Raw genomic sequence first — 11,890 nt, forward strand, 5'->3', positions numbered from 1 at the left:
AGATGAGAATGAAATTCAAACATTTGGGCGTCGTGGCTCGGCCGGAAAGATTGAGAAACTTGGTTTTTTAATTCCTGTAAATCCAAAACACGCCTGAAAATCATGAAACTTGGCATGGTGTCATGACATGGCACCAACATGTTGTGGTAATGTTTCTGTCTGATTTGCGAAGGCGCACACATTAACAATCAACAAAGTGATTTTGGAACAAGTGATGTCATGTTACAAATCGGAAACAGAAGTATTATTGAAACCATGGGCGTTCTACTTACCAATTACGTGTCGCCACACGTCCCCTTTTTTAATTGGCTAGGAGGTGTCGTGCGGGGTAGATATTTGAGTACGGGAGGCGTGCGATCAGATCCCTGCGTGTGCTCATCGGGAGGAGAGCCCTTTGACCGCTACCCGCCGCGCACCTCCCTCCCAACGTCTCCATTAATGGCGCCCGAGCCCCTGTTCTACGGCGTGGCTATATGTATCACTGGACTGAGATTTAAGAGAGAAAAATGAAAATCTGAGAAGAAAGTTTTGCACGGATCTTGATGTAAGATCCGACGGACCTATATAGCGTCGACTATGACTTATAGCAAGCATGATGAATATAAGGACGATGACAGTGGATAATAATTGTCTTACATATTTTAGGAACATAATTAAAAAAAGCCACATGCGGCAGTGCCCGATATACAAAAGGGCAAAAGAAGAAGGAAGAGAATGATCTGGCTCGCTGATCTCTACTTTCTTGATGCATTGCTGCAGGCCGCGGGAACTAGTCTCCGCGGTGAGCGGCGATGAGCTCTTTCTTGTCCTCAAGATGCTGCTTGAGAGCATCCACGGATTCCTCCACCAGCCTTCTGCGCTCGATGCGTAGCAAGGCATTCTCGTCCATAAGTTTCTCGACAATGACGACGGTCCTCTTCAACAAGGCAGTGGTGTCCTCCTGCTGCTCCACACTTCCGCCGATCTTCGCCCTCAGTAGGTCACGCTTGGCCCGGAGCTTCGCATTGCTCTCATTTAGTTGTCGGATGACGCCGGTAGCCTGTTCAAAAGAGGCTTTAATGTCGTCCTGCAACCTCACCCAGCCGGAGATCTGATCCACCTGGCTATGGACGATCGCATGCATGCGCCTGTAAGAGTCCTCGCCTGCCCACGAGACATTTTCCCAGGCCGCCGCGGCACACGAGGACATCTCTGCTGCATTCGCGGTGCAGCGGGACATCTCTTCTGCTTCCGCCGCGCGGCTGGACCAATCTGCTGCATCGACGGCTTGGCAGGACCTCCATGCTGCTTCGGCGGAGCGGCGGGACCTCTATGCTGCTAGTGCCATGCGGCGAGACATGCCGTCTGCGTTCGCGGCGAGGTGACACATCTCACGTGCTTCCGCTTCCATGCTCGCATCTCCCTGGTGGCAATCTCTGGACCCAGAACTCACGCTGGCCATGGCACATGCAAGGGAATGATGATGAATGACTTATTTGTTTTTATGGGCGAGGAGTTGAGGAGGAATGTGCAGTCATCTTGGAGTAGTAGCATTTATAACCGAGTACTAATATGCTCCTAAGTGGGAAACCGTTTAGGTTTTGATCGGTGTGAACAGGTTTGCAATTTGGAATGTGAACGCGGGCTCAATATTTACTGACGGTTATAAGTGCAACACTATTCTCGGAAGGCGTAACGTGGGCACGTATGCCTTCTCGGCCGCGTACGTGGCGTTTGCACCATAGGGTGGACCGCAATAGGCAACGTCTGCACACTTCTTGTTCCAACAACCATGCACGCTCATTATTACCATCGCACATGCTTCTTTTAATTAGAATGTGTGTGCCCGTCTAGCACACACACGTTGATCTATCTACCTGTTTCAGTTTGTTGTGGCTAATCGCAAACAGTTCATCCGTGTGAAGTGTATGCCATCAATCGCAGACACTTATTTTCTTGCTAATAATCGCAGAAACTTTGATCGGCTGACCCATTTCTGTTATGTTGCCTAATCGCAAACAGTTAATCCTTATGAAGCGTATGCCCTCAATCGCACACACCTTTATCTAGCTGCCTGTTTCTATTGTTCCTCCTCATCAAAAACAGTTCATCCGAGTGAACCGTATGTTGTATATCACACACACCTTCATCTGGCTGCCAGTTTCTTTTGTTCCTCCTCATCGCAAACAGATCATTGAACTGAACCGTATGCCCTGCATCGCACACGCAACTAAAATCTGAATCGTGTTTGATGGCTCCGGCATCGCAAATGTTTTGCACCTTTTTTGACGGTTCTTTGACACCATCGTTTGCGATTATTGCATCGCACACAGTTTCATCGAAGGGTCTCTGATCATAGTGTCGCATTAGCAGCATCCTGCAGTAGTGTAACGAGACACATCAAAGTTATTTAGTACTCTCTCCAAAAAGGGTCGGCCATGTCCATGCTACCATCCCGTGCTCCGTCATTGAGTACGTGCACGATTCACGTGACATCGAGGAGAAAAAATATTGCATAGTACATCCCATCAAAGTGCACGACTCACTTACGCACTGCTTATCTCCATTTTCTTCCATGACACGTGCACGTTGATGCTAGATGTCACGCGTGTTGGCAAAAGGATGAACAAAGCTCACTAAAAAAAGAGTGGAAGAACATAGATTCTTGACGACCGTGAAGGAGCAAGTAACCTCGCAGTGGAACTTCACATGCTGTCGTAGTCAGCTTCCACATTTCTTTTCTTTACTTTTCTCTAAGAAGTACAAGCATGCCCTGTATGTGAATAAATCTTGCTTGCTGCACTTATGTACGTGGTAGGACCAAAATGGTGTCCACTCTCCATTTAGTTACTAATTTTGTGTTACCAAAGAAAACACCTGGTTCATTTTTAAATTAAAGCAGTCAAAATCAGCATGGAGCTAATCAGTTACATTGAACATTCTTTTTTACCGACAAAAAAACAAATTGTTCTGATATATTTACAAAAATATATATTCATAATCTGACATGTTATTATCAACTACCCAAATGTTAATTTGTTACTATTTAGAGCATGCACAGTGCTTGATAAGACAGTTTTATCTTAAGCAAGTCACGTAATCTAGAAGAGACATCAAAATATGTTGTAGTGGGCACGCTTCTGTCAACTCAATGTTGCATGCACTTTGAGCATGTTGGGAACTCCACTGCTAGCTTGGTGGCTCATCTTGCAATTGACGCAGACACATTGCAACACTCGTGCAAGGCCCAAAGGTTAATTCGAGAACAAGTACCTCGAGGTTAATTTCACAGAAATTCAAAAATTATCAAAAAGTAACGCGATAGACCTTCAATTAACATGTGTTCAAAACACAAAAAAATTCAAAAATTACAAAACAAAGACCTCGAGGTTCAACTAATAGGACGGAGCATTGTAAATGTTTAATTAAGCCAATTAAACGTTTGCAGTGACCCATCCAATTAGTTAATATCGAGTCCACTTCCCATCCCGTCACCCATCTCATTACTACTCCAGCCTCAGCACTGTTAACTTGGGAGTTCTGTTAGATGAGCTATGGGTAGGAAAGCCGGTCCTTGCTGATATAGGATGCCTCTTCGTATCCTTTATTGCGTACACGGATGACGGCCTATTGCCGCCCAATGGTCAATGCCACTTCCCTCGCTAATGTAGAAGCTTCCCTCCCACGTCTAGCTGCTTCCCGCATTTCCCCTGTTTTTTTGCCACCTGCCCACCTATAGAACCGCCTAGTGCCGGCCAATTCCTCTCCAAACACCTAGCGAGGCGTTTGTATCGAACAAGTCTAGACTTGTTTCTAGTGGATTCGTTGACGTGGCACCGTAAGGGTGTGATAGCTGACTCTGACAAAATAATTGCCTACCACGTTGGCATAAATGAGCATGGGGCCCACTTGTCAACGTGCTGGACGGAGGAAGTAATGCAAGACAAAATCGAGCGCGCAAGGGTGCGAATCGATTGGCTCACGTGTGATGACCACTGGAGCAATCCACTCAGATTGTACATAAACAAATTCGTGCAAACACGGCCGGATTTCATTACATTTACATAAAATAACCGGTTTCCATGCGGAGTAGGTTTCTCGGATTCCACGTGGTTTTAATGTAGGCATTTAAATGCGGCGAGGAGGCTCGTTCAGCCGGGCGTGCAGCGGGCGGCGCCCTCGGCCAGCGCGCCGGTTCAATGGCGGACACAGTGAGAGGTCGCGTCCGCCCTGTGCCGCCTTGACCGTGGACCTTAGTACATTAGTCGTTTGATTCATAGGATTGAATCCTATAGGAATTTTTACTAGTATGGAATCACGTGTACTACTACAACATTTCATTAGAAATCTAGAATCCACTCCAACTTTTTTTCACTTCCTTTCTCTCTCCTGTGGCATCAAACACTCAATGCTAATACTATGGGATTCAAGTGGACATGCCACTCGAATCCTTTGTTTTTCCTATTCCTGCATTTTAAGAATCCCAGTACTTGCTCTAAATGATGTGCGAATCAAAGAAAGAAACGGAGGGAGTACTTGCTCTAAATGACGTGTAGTTCTATTCCTCTTGGTCAATGTGTAATTCTCTATATGTATAGTCTTTCACCGATGGAGGGAGTAGGTTGAGAGCGTGAGCGTGTGTGTACGTCGTGTGCTATGTGCCGCGTGGATGCGTGAGTGTTGCATGCGTGCATGTGTACGTGTGAGTGTTGCATGCATGAATGCATGAGGCTTCTACTCCCTCCCATTGACATGTTCATATTTCAAGCTTCATTAAAACGTTGCATGCAAGAATTAAGAGAAAACTCACCGATGCATGTAAAAGTTCTGGTCTTTTTTCTTCATGCGTGCAGGCATGTATTCCAATTAATACGTTCGTAAACACAATTTTCTTGAGGAAAATGAGCCCATTATTGAGTACTATTTTTGGACAAAAATCTTTCGGGCAACCATCATTTACTACTACCTTGGTTGATGATTTTTTCATTGACCTGCATATAAACCGGAAGGAGGGAGCAAATGGTTCTTGTTGTTGGACAGGATGAGAGTAGAGGCATACTGTAGATAGGAAGTCTTGGCGATCCATTACTCCCCATCTCGGTCAGATAGAAATACTTTATTCACCTAGTCAGTGAAGTGACAATACACGCTGCAGTAGATGGGACACTCAATTAATAAGTTGAGCCAGTGTGTTGGTGTTACTAAATCAGCCTTACCCTGTACTGCCATCATGTTTGCCAGTGGAGCACGCTTCCGCAAAAACGCCTATGCACCTCTCTGTTCCATTAACTGACATATGGGCCCTCTTGTGGTAGACCCACATGTCATTGGCTTAACTATTTACACTCCGAAGGACAGAGGGCCACAGAGTTGCAAAATCATTAAATGAAGGGTGCTTAGCACCAACAAGTTAAGCACCTATGCCAAGACGTTCTTGTTTATTGTAGTACTCCTCACACATGCATGCGTTGCGATTAATACTACTCCCTTCATCCATATATATAGGGCCTAATGTATTCTTCGAGGTTGCCTTTGACTATTGATAAGATTTTATATAATTTGAAAATTATATCATTCGAAGATCCTTTCACCGTTTCACGTACGAAATTGACGGTATGCTTTGAGCAACTTGCATGTCCTATACTGGTGAACTGCTGCACGTCCACCGCGAGGGCGAGGGAGAGGGAGAGGGCGCTGTAGTCAAAACCCTCTCCTTGTCCCGCGAGCCACCACGCACGTGGGTGAGGGAGAGGGCGTACGCGTACTTAGGGGCTATTTGGATTGTGACTATCTTAGGCCCTAGCTGGACAGAGGGGGTATTAGCAAATGCTCACCATCTTGTTCATTGGTTGGTTTCAATTTTTTAATTGAGTAGTGAGTACACTTGATGTTGTGCTGCTACTGTCCAATATTCGTGTGTGGTGGTTTCTAGAATTAAAAAAGAGGTACTTATTGTGGGAAAGGTGAAGTGATGGTTGCTTCATCCGAGCAAGGGAATATTGGAGTATCACGGGATTTAATGAAGAGTGAAATGATGGTTGCTTCGTCCGAGCAACTTATTATTGTGGCGAAGGTGGGGCTCTGTGATTTGACTGCTCACTAGTCATTATTACTACGGTGCAACGACCAGGGTGAATCTCGCCTGCAGTTGTGCACTCACTATTGCTGCATGGTAGCTGGAGCCGGATGAAGGATGTCCCACATGTCGGTGAAATGAAGTTGAATGGTTTCTGGCATAATTTTCCAGCATCATGAAATTGTACTGTAATGCTATGAAAGTTCCAACTTTGGTTCCCGCAGAAAGAAAAGGAGCAACTTAGGATTCATGTGTCCTCTTGCCTCAACATTGTCTCGTTACAACATTCCTTCAAATACAAATGAAACTACCATGGCTGCTAATGCATCTCAATGATTCGCAGATCAGCACCAATATTCACGTCACAATTGAAGACTTGTGAGAAGGTGTCAAATAAAGAAAAATGGAGTATAATTGATCGATGTTGTTCGTAGGCATGGCTCCATTTCCTGGACACGGTTCTCATTGGTGGGCAGCTAGTTTCACGCAGCTCTGTAGCCAAGAAAGAGGTGTATGGAGTACATTACAATCTGATCATTTTGTGAAGTTCCACTAAAATCGAGCTTATCATCCCTGTTTGCAAAGATACTCAGTCAGTGTGATTCAATAATAGTTGAACTAGATGATGAAACATAACACTCACAAATAGAAATCGATCACCTCTGCGATCTCTCTTTAAGACTAACTACTTGTTGGAGAAGATTAGGCTCAGAGTTGGATGAGGAGGATAGCAAAACCAATCTCCCTTTCTGCAGTCCCAGAGAAATGTAAAAACGTTGCCCCTGTGACATTTCGGCGGAAGTGCACAAAACACACTTAAGAAAAAAGTGATTTGTGCAGTTCAGCAAAGGTCGCAAAAGCAACAAGGTGAAATGGATAGCCCTGTTTGCAAAAAGAGGTAGAAAGGAAACAATTACTGCCCTATAAAGGGTTGAAGACACATACACCGACAAAAAAGAAGCATATTCCATGTCATAAGGGAAAGATAGCAGCATGGTGGATTATCAAAAACGGTGTGAGTATGAGATTGCAAGATGGAAAGTACGCCGGACGAGCTACGTTTTGGGCAAAGAACTAGGTAAGATCCACATGCAGGATGTTCCACATGCAGCAACGTGGGAAGATGGGCAGTGGAGCAAGGCTGGAGGGGATACCTGGAGGTTGTCGAGATGTAACTAGGAGGGCGGTGGTGGGCGGGATCTGCCCATACTGCGGCAGTGAGCAAGTGGCGTAGGCCCTACCGCGCCGGAGCTTGGTCAGAGAGAACGGTGGGTACCGTAGATCGGGACGTGCTGCCTCGGCGCCGTCGAACGGAGAAACGATGCACATCCTCCCTTTCCGTCGGCGGACGGGATGCGGCCGAATCAGTGACCAACGGTGAGAGAGAGAGGCCAACACCGCCTTGTGTGAGATATTGTGAAGAGAGACAAACCCCGGTAGGCAGGCTCCATTGTTTATAGTGGAGGGGACTACTTTTTTCTCCATTATAACCATTTTATATTCTATGTACGTGCCATTTAGCAATATAACTTTATTTAAAAATAACACGCCAACACATCAGGGCAAACTTTGTTTCGTGCACGCGTGGTACACGACCTCTGTAGGTAAACAACCACTACACGCTCTCAAGTTAGCACGCGGGTTGCCATTTCATACAGAAATGAGCTCCACTGTGTACCCGCGCGGGTGTGGCTGGGCACGAAGCGTGAGTACGTGCACCTATTCTCTTCGTGTACGTACACCACCTACGTGCACTACAAAAAAATACACTTCCGTGATGATACATGTTTGTCACAGTAGGTCGCGTTTTCGTCATGCATGTACATCCATGACAAATTTATGACAGAATCAAGATAGTCATACTTGTGCTGTCGTTGAAGTGTTCCATGACATTACCAAAATTATCATCACGGAAGTGTCCACTTCAATGACGATAAATCGCGCATCACAGAAGTGCTTTCGTCAAGGGTGACCGACACGTGGCATCCACCGTAACGAAACGCCATTAAGCTATCGGGTCCGGTTTTGGAACCGATAACCCGTTAACAGCCACGACCAATGGGGATTTTCCACGTGTAAAATCATCATTGGCTGGAGGAAACACGTGTCGGCTCACCGTTGGGACAGATGTCATCCACTCATTGGACCCAAAGCGCCTATGATACGTCGACACGTGGCACGGCCCAACAGAGGCCCATTCCTGTGAAAAGGCCGGCCCGTTTGACTTGGTCAAAAGGTGGCGGGCCGGCCCACGGCAAGCCTGTTAACAGCCTGTTCGCATATAGCCCATTTACAGCCTGCTAACCCAGGGCCCGTTTACGGCCTAACCGAATTAGGCCCAGTAGCGTCATCTGGGCTATCCAATAAAATTCCAGCCCGTTTTAACTTCCGGCCCATGTATGGCCCATGATGTCTTTCGGCCCATATGAGGCCCTTATTACTCTCGGCCCATTAATGGCCCATGGTAAAACTGGCCCGTAATGAACAGTGTATCACTTTATACCCATTAACGGCCCATGGTGAAACTGGCCCGTAATGAACAGTGTATCACTTTATACCCATTAATGGCCCATTATTCCATTGGGCCATTTCAGTCCCATGTTATCTTTCGGCCTTCTCAGGGCCCATTTATTCTTGGGCTCATTTCCAGCATTCGGTTACTTACGGCCCGTTACTATCATTTTCTGCTTGTGGGCCAAATTCAGCCCGTGCTTACAGTCGGCCTGTTTGTGGCCCGTTAATACGTTGGGCCGTTTTCATAGCGTCATCAAATACGGCCGATTAACGATGGCCCATTATGGTCGGCCCATGAACGGACGATTCCAACTCTAGCCCGTTTACGGCCATAAAGCGGCATGTTATTGGCCCATGTTTGGGCAATCAATCATACGACCCGTAGAAGGCCCATTGATAATACGGCCCGTAGAAGGCCCATTGATGATATGGCCCGTAGAAGGCCCATTGTTTCTACGCCTCGTAGAAGGCCCAGTGTCACTACAGTAAATATGTAGCCCATGGTTATTGTGGCTTGGTTTTAAAAAAAAGGTTATTGCGGCCACTAGCAAACCGCGGAAAAAGAACAGCACTGACTACAAGCAAACAAATAAACAAGACAACAAGGAAATAAATAAGCAAGCAACTTACGCTAGGCTATCACGGCTATTACACATATTACATCCACTGGGCATCAAAGTTTGCCACCAGTGCAAATATAGGGAACAAAACAGCATATCATATACACTGGTTGTCAAAGTTGGCGACCAGTGCAAATAAACGCCGCAGAAAAACATGTCCAGAACTGAAACCACTTCAGAAGATCTCAAGAAACAATATCCTGGGTACCCATAATGCTGGCAAGATGCTTAGCAAGCTTATTAACTTTCTCTTGTTTGGCGCTTAAATCCTCCAGCGATTGCTGTTGCACCAGAAAGTATGCATCTGAATTCTGCAGGGACTTCCTCAGTCCTTCCGCTTCCTGTCGCAACACATCTAATCGATGTCTTTCAACTTGAAGCTGAGACTCAAGAAGACGAACTGATTCAGGCAGCGAGTTCGAAGAGCTTGTGCCAGCAGTAGTGGCCAGTAACTCGAACACTACATCAAGACAGGACTTCTGGGTTCTCTCACTATCGTCAAGGTAGTTTTTATCAGCTTTCTTGGAGACCAACAGGGATGTCTCACTATCTTGAACCTTATCTGCATTACTTCCTTCACCATTGCATAACGGGGTACTGTTCTCCAATATTTTGTCTTCATTCTAAAAGAGAAACAAGCAGACACATCACAGGTTTACCATGTTGTATATGAAACTCAATTTGGTAAATCAGTTCAGTAGTAAAGTGCATAGGATAACAGCATGAAACTAACATATATCTATGTACCATGGTCACTTTATGGTCTATATCATTCTAAATTTTGTTGCCAAATCAAGATAGAGACACAGTTCAAATAATATTTGTTCAAGACAAAGCAGAATAGACAAAATATAAGTGTGGGAAACTATAGAGACACTTGTAATGTGCATGACATGAGAACATAACTGTTTATAGAATTGAAACTAAAATAAATATAGAGCAAGTGACAACAGCAAACCAGTTAAAGAAACATGTTTAAAACATACCTGTTGCGCCATTGGAGTTTCAATTCCATCCTTCAAATTTGAAAATAGATGGTCTGAGTAAATACAGTGATGCAAGAGTAAAGGAGTATGAACCATAGCTACAGAACATGACCTGAGAACAATTCTTCTTCTCCTTTAAGCGTTGAGTTGGGATTCGAAGTGGTGGTCCTCGTGCTCTGGGCACTGCGCAGTTCCCTTACTATCTGCTCGTGTTTGGGTGCTCTGTGGTGGAGACAGTGCTGTGTCAACTGGAACTGGGTTACTATCTACTAGGGTTGGGGTTAGAAGGGGTGTAGCTGGTTCTCTGTCCAACTGGGTAGGGGTACAATTTGCAAGAGTCTGGGTTATGGGTGGTGGGGCTGGTTCTTGGGCAAGTACAACCGTGGTTCTATCTGCATCAACTGGTAGCACTATCTTTTCTGAAGACCATGTTGTTACTCCCTTAGATACTTGCATCACCCTCTCCAATTCAAATGGCTGATAAACAAGAAAAGTAATTGAATGTACAGACATTGTATGATAGACAGGTGCAATGGATAGTGGGGAATAAAAGCAGGCATGAAATAATTCACATTTATGTAGTCTAACCAAACAGGATAGCATGACACAATTTCACATATATGATGGCTAACTAAACATGATAGCATGATACAATTTCACATTATGATGGCTAATTAAAAAAGATGGAAAGACATAGTTCAAAATATGATGACTATGTAAACAGGATGACATGATATAACTATATAATGTGTTTATTAAATAGGTTGGCATGCCATAATTCACATACATGCCGCCTATGGAAACATGATAGCATGATATAATTCCCGGATAGAATGACATAATTCAAAATATGATGACTGTAAACACTAAACAGGATGAGATGATATAACTATATGATGTCTTGATTAAATGGGTTGCCATGCCATAATTCAGATAGATGTCGTGTATGTAAACATGATGGCATGATATAATTCAAATATATGTTTTATATAGTAAGCAAGTAAGCAGATGGCAATCCATATATGATGTAAAAACTAAGCAATGCAAGACAACAAGCATGACATGGGTAATATAACCCTGCCAAGTTTGAGCATAGACCTCAGGGGGGAAATAGGACTGGTCATCAGTCTCTGAATCCTCCTCTGAGGAGCTCTGTGTATCCAGCAAGATGTCTGCTTCAGCAGCTAGCATTGTCTGCTCTGAATACCTTGTTTTGACTCCAGATACTTCCATCACCGCTTCAAATGGCTGATGCACAGGAAGAGTAGTTGAATATACAAACGTTGTCGACAAATGGAACACGTAATACAAAAAAATGATAGCATGATATAATTCACATACATGATGATTGGCTCAACAGCATGGCATTGCATAATTCACATATATAATGCCTTTGCAACAAGATAGCATTGCATAATTCACATATATAATGTCTTGCAACAAGATCGAAAAGCATAATTCACAAATATGGTAATTAGACACTAAACAGGTGGCATTCACACAAAGCATGTTTAAACTAATCAAATGACATCGCCATGCGAGACACCATACACACGATATGAGCAACATAACCCTGCCAAGTTAATTAGAGCATACAACTCGGGGGGGGGGATAGGACTGGTCATCTGTCTCTGAATCCTCCTCTGAGGAGCTATCCGTAACCAGCGAGATATGCGCTTCGTCAGATAGCATAGTCTGCTCTAAAGACCTTGTTT

The sequence above is a fragment of the Aegilops tauschii genome, chromosome 1 (genome assembly GCF_002575655.3).
Source record: "Aegilops tauschii subsp. strangulata cultivar AL8/78 chromosome 1, Aet v6.0, whole genome shotgun sequence".
In the NCBI taxonomy this organism is placed as follows: domain Eukaryota; kingdom Viridiplantae; phylum Streptophyta; class Magnoliopsida; order Poales; family Poaceae; genus Aegilops; species Aegilops tauschii.